The 13,020-nt window shown below is 41.7% G+C and overlaps 1 long non-coding RNA gene across 1 annotated transcript; it reads right to left on the reverse strand.

The window, feature by feature from the left end:
- Positions 1 to 2,428: 2,428 nt before the first annotated feature.
- Positions 2,429 to 12,467, reverse strand: LOC126263145 (uncharacterized). Its single transcript, XR_007546848.1, has 3 exons — positions 12,373 to 12,467; positions 5,107 to 5,299; positions 2,429 to 2,587 (listed from the first exon to the last, which is right to left on the reverse strand). It is a non-coding gene; the product is annotated as an uncharacterized LOC126263145 (long non-coding RNA).
- Between the last annotated feature and the right edge of the window lie 553 nt (positions 12,468 to 13,020).

Consider the following 13,020-nt stretch of genomic DNA (forward strand, 5'->3'; position numbering starts at 1 on the left):
GTGTTTCGACTGGAGCCGAATGGTGACGGTCGGTACCATCAGCTTTTTCGGCGAAGACAACACTGTGTTCAGAGTGTCTACGTAATCGCAAATGAAACTGTGTTATTAGTTTCAGATACTGGAAAGTTAATATCCTCCACACATGATCGTCACAAAACAGCGTTTGGAACAAAATAATATGGTTACAACAATGTCAATATGTTAGTACTGAAAGCTAACAAGGTAGCGACTGGGAACGAGAATAATAATCTGAAGTTATACACTGTATTCGGCTCTCGATCGAAACAACTAATCCCGTCAGCCATCGTGCAGACTGTATTCTTAGAATGAACAGTTAATAAATATTGTTATAATGCCTCCAAAACTTTTTCATGTGGCCGCTCAGCAATTCGTGAAATGTGTTTAAAATATCGTGATATAGGTATTATTTTATTGGTATTCTGGAGTCAACCCTTACTTAAAAACCTGAGCACCTTGATTCAAAGAGTATAGTTCTCTAAGTTCTACTTACTGCAAAAGAGCCTAAAAACACATAGTTTCATTAACATAATTGATGTGATCTATCGTAATAAAGGAATATAAACGTGTTATATAATTTATATGTGTTGGCCACCAATGTCTTTGACTTACATTCGTCTGTATGGCAAGCTAAGAACCCTAACAGTTAAAGTGGGCTTCGCACAGCTGCCACTTCTATTCAAAAAATGGTTCAAATGACTATAAGCACTACGGGACTTAACATCTGAGGTCATCAGTCCCTTAGACTTAGAACTACTTAAACCTAACTAACCTAAGGACATCACACACAACCATGCCTGAGGCAGGATTCGAGCCTCCGACCGTAGCAGCAGCGTGGTTCCGGACTGAAGCTCCGAGAACCGATCGGCCACAGCGGCCGGCACTTCTAATCATGTGACATGATTTTGTTTACGTTTTTTTGGTAACGTATGAGCTTTGCCACAGCTACGGCTTTCAGGCAGTGTTGAAGCAGCCACTTTTGGTTGGTTCGAATGGCTCTGAGCACTATGGGACTTGACATCTGAGATCATCAGTCCCCTAGACTTAAAACTACTTAAACCTAACTAACCTAAGGACATCACACACATCCGTGCCCAAGGCAGGATTCGAACCTGCGACCTCAGCAGCGCGGCTCTGGACTGAAGCATCTAGAACTGCTGGGTCACAGCCGCCGGCCAGCCACTTTTACTTTGTGGCTGAAAACTGGCAACAGTACTGCTAGCAGTCAGCGATCTTCTCTCGTCATACAGAGTATAGTTTGGAAGGGGAGACCTGTTTGCAATTTTTCTTATATTCTACAATAAAATTACACAAATATTTGTTACAACCCCTAAAAATTTATTTGTTGACTGATTGGTTTAACATTTTCCACTGTACGCTTTTATTAATGCTTCTACTTGAGAATTATTATAATTATATACTTTTCTGTGCAGAGTGTTTTATGTGATGTTTCTTTGCACTCTGTTTTATATTATAGGTGTATGAATGTTAGTCCCTTTCCTCAATTTTTCTGATCAGCAAATTTTTCAGGTAGTAATTATTTATCGTGCAAATTGTTTCCAACACATCCAGTAATACCTCTGTGAGCTTGCTGAACCTAAATGGAAGATGATGACAATGATCTCTGTGCTTGTTTTGAAAATACTAGCAACTTTGTATTGTCGCATAAGAATTTCAACCCATTTCTGGATTTATTTTCATTTAGTAACTAAAACAGTCTTCTCAGCTATTCATTTTCGGATTCTAAATTGTGTATTGTGCCCTGTCATTCGAGACTCACTTTCAACCAATTGCTTTGTGTATAGGCCTCTGTTCACAGTCTCCAAAATACTGACGCTGATGAAGATATTTCAGCTGAAGTCGTCAGACCCGCATTGTCTTCAGAACGATATTACTAATACGGAACTCTCGACCGTAATCCAGTTATCAGATTTAGTTGTGATATGATTGTTGTAAACTGCAGCATGCAACTCTGTCCCCTTTTCTCGAGAAACTGCTACATCTTGCCGAACGAAGTTGCAAGGTAAATTGCAATTTATCTTTATTGTGTATCAATACGAATAATCGTTGTGTCACCAAAAAGGACCTCCATCATTTGAAGTAGGCTATAGTTGACCTCCTAAACGAAAATTACGCCAATTTCCATTTCTGGGAGACGTTATATGTGCTCGTAGACCTCCCCATATCGTACAGAGAATTTCACACTGTAGTACTGTTTCGTAAAACAGGAATGGATACAACATTCACAAGCCAAAATACGTGCATTTTTTCAAAATTTCACCGTTAAGACCTTTTAAATATGATGTTATATTAAAATCTATACGTATGGCCCCAGTCTATCCTTGTTTCAACAGCTAAGGTTACAAATATTGTGGTTAAGAGGTTAACAATAGTACACAAATACACACTGAATTTTAATGAATACTTTTATTAAATTAGTTGTAATATGAAATTATAACTAATACATTCACATAAAGCGAGACAACTATGTTGTCATGAAGTAGACGACGGATGTTGACGTTTTACGCATTCCTTAGGCGGTAGGCTACTTCTGCGGCGAAATGGACATCTGTAAATACAGTAATGTCGGAATTACTATTAAAAAAGTTTAAATATGTAACGAAAATATGTTTCATAACTCTTCATTTGTTAAAAAGTGCGTTCTCATTGCTGGTATCATAATTCAAAGGAGCGTCTCTTTAAGTACTTTTCGTTTGAATAAATCAGGAAAAATATATAGTTACACGACTTCTGGCACTTTAAATTACATTACATACATTATTCATTACTTATACCCAGAACAAGGAGTTGTCAGGGAGAGAGGATACATCAGTAAAACAAACGTACACAATATATATTTACAAAATAATTGTCTTAATGAACTGAGCTGTCAATTTGAAATTGTACTGTGAAGTAGTAGCTAGTCATATAGTTCTCTGGGAAGGCTTCTGCATGACTTTCTTCAATTTGCAACACATATCATTTGTATTTCACAAGACTGGTCTCTAATAATTGTAGTCTGACTTGATGAATCACGCCAAAATTTGAACTGTATGGCATTATATAAAGCAGTTAAGTAAAGGATGTCAGATTCTTAATTTTTATATCACCTAACCGTCAGCAACAGCATCGTAAATATAAATTTTCTTAGTCATTTGAGCAATTCGATGTCATGCTTTTACCACCTGAATTTATAAACAAATTAATTACTCAAAACAAACAAAAAGTATCCACCCACAATAGCATCATGAGAAAGCTCACAAATAGCAGGTAGGTTGCCCAACTGACAGTACAAACAGGAAGTATTCACCCGTAATAACATCATCAGGAAGCTCACAAGTAGCCTACGTGAGTACCCAACAGATAGTACTCAGAACATCGGTACATGCGTTATGATAATCTGTCGCTGAATGCGCCTGCCCTGTTTGATACAGATCAGTTCGTGCCAGGCATGTGGATGATGCCCTCAGTGAGACTTGTAGAATAACATCGTGATGCTTGAGGGCAACGCCGACCTACAAACTTTACTGGCAAGGTTAGCCCCACCAGATATAAGAAGGGAAGTTGCCGTGAACACAGAGAGACCCAAAGAGGAACTACACGTTGTCCCCCCGCCCCCCCTTTCCATGGATGCCAGCCTCCCCTAAGCAGGCTGAAAACTGGTAAGAGCTTCCTAAAAACTCCCGTCAGACAGTGCATCACCATCAGTGACACGACAAAACCTGTGGACAATAAGAAATGCAGATATCTCGTCTTGAATCCCACCTTCGGAGGCCCTCCTCCCAGGCGAAAATCTGCAATGGAAAACTAAAAAGTGATGTGGGTAGAGCAAAAGGTGATATGACCAAGTGTAACTATCTTGGGGACCCATCAACTTCATGCGAATATTGAAACGAACAAACCACCGAGCACCTGTACAGTTATCCTCAGTGTCCAGTTTCCTACACACTGGAGACCTCTGCGGGCCAGGGAATATGCCATGATGTTGCTAATTTTTTGTCCAATTTCATTCATATTTAGTATCTGTGGTCTGTTTATGTATAATTATTATTATGTATCGCTAACTGCCTCGTATTATATCTATATTTCCTGGTATATATTAATTTCATACTTTTAGTCTGTTTTTTTCTCTTTTTTGTGTGCAGCGCTTTTGACAGGAATAAATAAATAAATAACTCTAAATTATTCTGATTTATCGCGATAGAAGACCCTGAACCGCTGAAGTCACCTCATTGAGGAACAGAGTGGCTGAACTAACTAACTCAATTCGAACCAACAAGGCTGATAGCTAATTTGGGTATTATATTGACGTGATTTTTCAAAAATGTTTCAAATGGTTCAAATGGCTCTGAGCACTATGGGACTTAACATCTGTGGTCATCAGTCCCCTAGAACTTAGAACTACTTAAACCTAACTAACCTAAGGACATCACACACATCCATGCCCGAAGCAGGATTCGAACCTGCGACCGTAGCGGTCGCGCGGTTCCGGACTGAGTGCCTAGAACCGCTAGACCACCGCCGTGATTTTTCAAATAATTTTGTCTTTAAAGTTTTTTAGCAACGGAGGTTTGCCGAGAAAATTATTACTGTTCTGAAATACTTCCCAGATTTATTATCTCTGCTTAATTATTTATTAGTATGAAAGTTAAAAGCTACCTATTTTGTACTCACATAGGTCTATTCAGTTTATAACGTGCCATTTCTGAGATTATGAAGACAGATTTTCATAGTAGAAAATGGTTCACTCTGAATTTTAATTTGTAGAATGACTCTTAAATACAGTAATGTTGGCACAAGAGATTGCCTAAGATCTGGCGTAATTTTTTATCACTGAGACTTTGGCAGCCGGTTTGATGGCCGTTGATGGGAGGATGTTTTGGAGCAAATTTCAAGACAATGCTCCCCAAGTTCAGCATACTGTGACTGCATGCGCTGATCTATGTGCAGCTTGTACCTACACTGAATGTGGAATGTACATACTGCGAAATGTGCTTCACAAAGAAGTTAATGAAAAGGAATAAGTATTTTCGTAGCTTGAGGTACTATTGGGAGGGACAATGACAAGTGCTAAAATTGAATATTTACCACACAACTCAAAGCGAGCCAGCCATGGCTCAGTAGAGCGTCAGCCAAGCAGCAGCAGTTTCTTCTTGAGCAGCTTCTTCTTGAGTAGGAACAGGTTGGACCTGGTGTCCTCATCTCCTATCGTCGGGTCAGAGTCTAGTCCTGCAGGGGCCGCCAACACCATCGCCAAAGCCAGCACAACGAGGAGAAACACCTGTGCAAATTAAACATTTCATATTACAGCCGCTTTTATTTCTGTCAGCAGCAGATATTTGCATATATGGAAATGTAGCTCTGTCGAAGAAATCTCTGCCACAATTCCTAGAGGAAGGCAAAGCAATATTTAAACACGGCGACAAATTTGTAAGTATGCCAACGTTTGTAAAAGAGGAAGCCAACATAATGTCATACGTTTCATGATGTGGCATTAAAGTTACATGAATATGAATCTTTTGTTAGTCAACATGCCCGTTAACCTTGATTTTTGCACTGTTGAAATCTACGTTCCTACACTTACATAAGTTGTGAAATAGAGACAGTGCGACCCATGATGCATACGCTGAGGTGACAAAAGTCATGGCATACCGCCTGATATGGTCTCAGGCCTATTTTTTCCCGGCGTAGTGCAGCAGCTTGACATGGCATGGACTCAACAAGTCGTTGGAAAATCCGTGATGAAATACAGAGCCTTGCTACCTCTACAGCCATCCAGCAGAATTTTGTGAAGGAACTAACATCTTGATTATGTACCATAAATGTTCGATGGGACTCACGTCGGGCGATTTGCGTGTCCAAATAATTCGCACGAACTGTCGAGAATGTTCTTCTAACCAAACACAAAAAATTGTGGCCCAGTGATATGGTGCATTGTCATCCATACAAATTTCGTCATTGTTTTAGAACATGAAGTCCATCGAATGGCTGCAAGTTGTCTCCAAATAGCCGAACATAACCATTTACAGTCAATGATCCTTTCAGGTGGACCTGAGGACCCAGTCCATTACATATAGAAAGAGCCCGCACCATTACGGAGCCACCACCAGCTTGCACAGTGACTTGATGACAACTTGGGTCCATGGCTTTGCAGGTCTGCGCCACTCTTGGACCCTACCATCAGCTTTTGCCAACGGAAATCAGGACTCATCTGATCATCACACAGTTTTCCAGACGTCTAGAGTTCGGCCGATACGGTCACGAGTCCAGGAGAGGCGCTGCAGGCGATGCCGTGCTGTTAGCAAAGACACGCGCGTCGCTCGTCTGCCTCCACAGCCCATTAACACCAAATTATTCTGCCCTATTCTAACGGAAACGTTCGTCGTACGTCCCACATTGATTTCTGCGGGTATATCAAGCAGTGTTGCTTGTCTGTTAGCACTGACTACGCTACACAAACGGCTCTGCACTCGGTCGTTAAGTGAAAACCGTTGGCTACTGCGTTGTCCTTGGTGAGAGATAAACATGAAATTTGGTATTCTCGGCACACTCTTGGCACTGTGAATCTCCCAATACTGAATTCTCTAACGATTTCCGAAATGGCATGTCCTGCTACCATTGAGCGTCTGAAGTCTGTTCATTTCCATCGTGCGGCCTTAATCACGTCGGAAGCCTTTCCATGTGAACTACCTGAGTGTAAATGAGAGCTCCGCTAATGCAGCAACCTTTTATATCTTGTGTACGCAATGCTACCGCCATTTGTGTACGTACATATCGCTGTCCCATGAATTTTGTCACTTCAGTGTAATAGATTGCTGGAAAAGAAACAACATCCTGAAGGACAGGGCTATTTTATTGACAAGTGATGTGACATGCGGTTTATCATTATAGGAATATATGATTATAAATTCAGACCAAATGAGAGACGAATGTCACGGTAAAGGGTGTCCAAACAGTCGCAGCAACATACAGTGCAGCCATCCTCTTCCCCCCCCCCCCCTCCTTCTGGCTGCAACACAAGTATACAGGGTGAGTCACCTAACATTACCGCTGGATATATTTCGTAAACCACATCAAATACTGACGAATCGATTCCACAGACCGAACGTGAGGAAAGGGGCTAGTGTAATTGGTTAATACAAACCATACAAAAATGCACGGAAGTATGTTTTTTAACACAAACCTACGTTTTTTTAAATGGAACCCCGTTAGTTTTCTTAGCACATCTGAAAATATAAACAAATACGTAATCAGTGCCGTTTGTTGCATTGTAAAATGTTAATTACATCCGGAGATATTGTAACCTAAAGTTGACGCTTGAGTACCACTCCTCCGCTGTTCGATAGTGTGTATCGAAGAGCACCGAATTACGTAGGGATCCAAAGGAAACGGTGATGGACCTTAGGTACAGAAGAGACTGGAGCAGCACATTACGTCCACATGCTAACACCTTTTTATTGGTCTTTTTCACTGACGCACATGTACATTACCATGAGGGGTGAGGTACAAGTAAACACGTGGTTTCCGTTTTCAATTACGGAATGGAATAGAGTGTGTCCCGACATGTCAGGCCAATAGATGTTCAATGTGGTGGCCATCATTTGCTGCACACAATTACAATATCTGGCGTAATGAATGTCGTACACGCCGCAGTACATCTGGTGTAATCTCGCCGCAGGCTGCCACAATACGTTGTTTCATATCCTCTGGGGTTGTAGGCACATCACGGTACACATTCTCCATTAACGTACCCCACAGAAAGAAACATGTCCCTGCAGATGCTGCTCGCCGACCGTGGCCCGTGTTTGTCACAACACGCAACTGAACGTCGTAGGTTTCAAGCGTCAACTTTAGGTTACAATATCTCCGGATGTAATTAACATTTTACAATGCAACAAACGGCACTGATTACGTATTTGTTTATATGTTCAGATGTGCTAACAAAACTAACGTGGTTCCATTTAAAAAAAACGTAGGTTTGTGTTAAAAAACATACTTCCGTGCATTTTTGTATGGTTTGTATTAAACAATTACGCTAGCCCCTCTCCTCACGTTCGGTCTGTGGAATCGGTTCGTCATATATCCAGCGGTAACGTTAGGTGACTCACCCTGTATATTCTCGCACGCAAACGAGCGGAAAGGAGTCGAAAGACATGCTGCAACAAACTGTCCCAACTACCTTGCACCTTTTGATGCAATTCGGCAACTGTTCTTGCATGCGCTGGCGAACGAGTAAGTATCCGCTTCACTATATTGTTTAATAGCAGGGAGATCTGGTGATCTAGACGGCCAAGGCAATGAAAAGCATGTTGCGTCGCTGCAGCCGTCTGTGGACGTGCGTTGTGCTGCTGAGAAAGCACATCACCTTCCTGTTAAAAGAATGGCAGTAGCACGGTGATAACAATCTGTGCAATATAGCGGGCACAGGTTACTTTACCCTGCAGTAACACAAAATGTGACCGTGAGTTGTAACTGATGCCTCCCCCCCCCCCCCCCCACACACACACACACCATGAAGTCTCTCATTGGTGAATAATCTCTGGAATAGACCGTTCACTGTGTCTACGCCGTGCACTTGTAAGTCCATCACTCACATGCGGCAGAATCTACACTTAACAGTGAAGTCCAGTCGACTCTTTCATGACACCAGAAAAACCGTGCTGGGCGGTGTCCTGGTGTTCAGTGGTAGCCTGGCCAGAGGCATACATGATGTTAATGCTGCAGAAGACAGACAGTTCCCAGTGGTCCGTGGTGACACATCGGTTCCAACATATGCCCAGAATTCGTCCGTGGATGATGTTCGGTCGGCCACTGTTGCTCTCACAGTGCATCGCTCTTTATGTGCTTTTGCGCTACGTGGGTGTCTTCACCCTGATCTACGGGCGTGCGAAAGTTTCACAGAACACTGTCTGAAAGCAGATACACACCACCGGGTACACTGCACCCACCTTGTGCACAACCCGTCGCTGTGTTCATCCAGGTTCCCGCAGGCCCATAATTCGACTCTGTTCAAATGGTTGGAGTTGTTCAGTAGGATGGTGAGGCGTGGTTGTACCCTAGAATCAATGTTGTACACACTGTTCGGCTTTAAACTCAGCACGATTACTGCCTGTGGAGTCAAAACAGAGAGCGCAGACAGGCTTCCAGAGCGCCGTCGGATCGCCAATGATCGTAAAAAATGGATCATTAACACTACAATCCTCTGGCGCCAAAGACACTGGACTAGCATTCGGGAGGACGACGGTTCAATCCCGCGTCCGGCCATCCTGATTTAGGTTATCCGTGATTTCCCTAAATCACTCCAGGCAAATGCCGGAATGGTTCCTCTGAAAGGGCACGGCCGACTTCCTTCCCCATCCTTCCCTAATCCGATGAGACCGATGACCACGCTGTCTGGTCTCCTTCCCCAAAACCAACCAACCTCTGGCGCCAATGAACGCAGTCCATTAGGGTGCTGCATTTCTTACGGCAGTGTATTTAGGTAGTCTTATCAGATGTTGTGTTCATTATCCATTATATCCTCTAGTAGCGTGCAGTCAGAGGCAGATCAGCCCGTGCTTGCCTACAATGTCCCACTGCCTTGAGTAAGTTGCGTACTTTTTCTTGAACTGGCGTGATCACTTGTCTGGTAGCTACATATGCTGAACACGGAGCATGCTTACTTGCCGCTGTGCGCTGTGTAAGTAGTTACAGCTTACCTTCACTTTTTCTACGGTAGCTGTAAGTGGGGGGCGGGGGGGGGGGGGGTTGTAGCATATACCTATAATTCTCACTTAATACCGACTCCTGAAACTTTGTAAGTAGACTTCGGCGGGATATTTCGCGTTTATCTTCAAATGTCTCCAATTCAGATTTTTCAGTATCTCCTTAACTCTTCCATCGGTCAGACAAAGCAGTGACTATTCTTGCTGCCCTTCTTTGTGTGCGTTCAATATGAACTGTTAGTCCTATTTGGTATGGCTTCCACACGCTAGAATAACATTCTAGGATGGATCACAGAAGCGTCTGTACTCAGTCTCGTTTGTAGACTGCCTAAGTTTTCCAAGTAGCTTACAAGTGGACCAAAGGCTGCCACCAGCCTTTTCTACGATTCACACTCTATGTGATCGTTCCATCCATATCCGCACAAACTCTTACGACCAAGTATTAGTATGAGTTGAGTGACTCCAGCTGTGACGTACTGAAATTGTAGTCATTTTCTGAGTTTTGTCAGGTGCAAATTTTACATTTCAAAACATTTGAAGAAATTTACCAATCTTTCCACCTCTTTGAAATCTTATCAAAATTTGATTGGATACTTGTTTAACTACATCATCTGCAAAGAGTCTAAAGTTACTTTTAATTTTGTCTACTAGTTCATGAACGTGCAATACGAACAGCAGTTGGTCCTGAAATACATCCGCGGGGCACGCTTGGAGTTACTTCGCATCGGTTATTCACTCTCCAACCGCGATAAAATAATGTCCATATTCATCCTATTGGTGACTTCCACATAAAAGCCTGATCGAGATCTCTCACTCGACACTGATATAAAATGCAATGCTTAATACAACAGCAGTACACAAAAATACCTATGTTTGAAATTAGCAAAGTGACTTCTGAGCCCACGAGATAATACAAAAGACAGGGCATTTGAAGAAATTTGCCAATCTTTCCACCTCTTTGAAATCTTATCAAAATTTGATTGGATACTTGTTTAACTACATCATCTGCAAAGAGTCTAAAGTTACTTTTAATTTTGTCTACTAGTTCATGAACGTGCAATACGAACAGCAGTTGGTCCTGAAATACATCCGCGGGGCACGCTTGGAGTTACTTCGCATCGGTTATTCACTCTCCAACCGCGATAAAATAATGTCCATATTCATCCTATTGGTGACTTCCACATAAAAGCCTGATCGAGATCTCTCACTCGACACTGATATAAAATGCAATGCTTAATACAACAGCAGTACACAAAAATACCTATGTTTGAAATTAGCAAAGTGACTTCTGAGCCCACGAGATAATACAAAAGACAGGGCATACAAGGGACGTAAGATCATGGTGCTGCAACGATGAGTAACAAAATTCTTCATGTGTGAGATTAACGCTGTAATTCAGTGTCAAGTAACTTTCAAAGAACACTGTTATCAAAATTTTGTATGATATGTAGTGAAGTCATCATTTTTTAAGGCGTAGACTAACGTGTTTCCACATGTATTTGCGTGAGTTTGTTTGCAATTTACAGAAAGTGTTATTATTGTAAACATTCTAAAACGAATTTGAAGAGGTTAGTTATTTTAATGTTCCATGGATCATTTGTTCGATAAGTCGTGATGATGTGGAAGCGTCATTTTACATTCACATTGTAAATTAATTAGTAAATTTGGCTACATGCTGACCATTTATAGTTATCTTTTAGTTTTTTATTATTATTATCAAATTTATTAATTTAAAATGAGATAAAATCGTAAAGTCATCTGACATGAATCTTCAGCTGAAAGTAATCAACTTCCAAACCTGCACATATTATATTGTTGTAAAGGAAAGATTTTAATCGCTATGTCTTTATCAAGTTCCACTCTACTGATAGAAGAGTCTTCCTTGTGACGACTCCACTTGTTAATGAAGGTGAATATCTTCTCAATCAATACCGAAACGGCGTTTTCAAGATAATGTCTGGTCTTTGCTCTTGAACATGCATCGAAAACGAATTTAATTTTTCACGTTTCACGCAAACGGACAATTCCCTTTCTGGAAACAGACGCACAAAATCGTATTTTTCTCCATTTGCTCAGAGTAAGAGAATATCTGTGTGATATTTACATTTTGTGCTGTACACGGATGTAAGAATGTTTCGCGTGCATCTCAACTGAAAGACAATAGAAGGTTGCTAAGACAGTTTATTCTTATTTGGATGCCGAAATTTGCATTGGCGGTTGAATAATGGTTGTTTCCGGACTCAGCTCATCGAACGTTTCAGAAAGAAGAATATCTGTGGCACAATTACGTATTGTACCGTGCGCGGGCGTATGAATATCTCGTGTGCAGTTTAACTGAAGGGCATAAGAAGGTTCCGAAGCCAGTTTAATCTTGTTTGAGTACTGAGGTTTCACTTCACAGATGAACGACTGTTATTTCCGAACTGGTGCATCGCATGTGATAGGTAGAGCCTAACTAGGGCCAAGCAGAAACGGTCTCTTCTCGGTACGCTCTTAAAGGCACAGAAGCCTGATATGTTAGTGTTCATCTACGTCAGGCGCTGCGGTAGAGTCAGAAGGGCGCCCTATCGTGTCTTGAAAATGCACGACTGCAACTGAGAGGCAGTGGAGCGCAGAATACAATGAACGTAAGTGAGAATGACGTGCTTACCGTGAGCAGCCTCATCGTATGTGGTGGACAGAAGCGGAGAGCGGATGACTGCTGCGGTGTGAGCTCGGGGCGCCCCCTTATATATGCCACTCTTGCTTTCTACTGTTTGTGACGCCGCGAGCGCGTTGCGTTGGCCGTGGCGGAGGCTGCGATGCGCTCTGCATTTCAAGGCCTCTTCCGGGCTCAGGCCGCTGTCGCCTTTTAGAAGAAAAAAGTTCTCAAGTAGTTACACTGAAGTACTCGAAAGTGGAAGATTGTATAAAAGCAACAATTGCCTTTGGATGAGGAGTGGCCAGTCACTAGATTTAATACAAATGTTTGGATTATTAGATGACTGTCACGAAAACAGTTGATTATTAGGAATATATCATTGTTTATGGACGTTTTACTTGGACAAAGAAATGAACAGATACTTACTAATACTTTGTTATAACAGTCCAGGACGATGCTATAGAGAGCTTAAATTACTGATAGGCGCGCGTTAATTAGTTCAAAATAAACTTAAGCCTAACTAAACGTGAAAAAAAAAGATAGTACAACCGTGGAACGAGAGAAATGAATTGCTGGTAAAATTTTTAAGTTTGGTGGGCTGTGAATACACTGACGTGACAAAAGTCATGGGATAGCGATATGCGCCCATATAGTTGG

This window comes from Schistocerca nitens, chromosome 6 (genome assembly GCF_023898315.1).
Source record: "Schistocerca nitens isolate TAMUIC-IGC-003100 chromosome 6, iqSchNite1.1, whole genome shotgun sequence".
Classification (NCBI taxonomy): Eukaryota; Metazoa; Arthropoda; class Insecta; order Orthoptera; family Acrididae; genus Schistocerca; species Schistocerca nitens.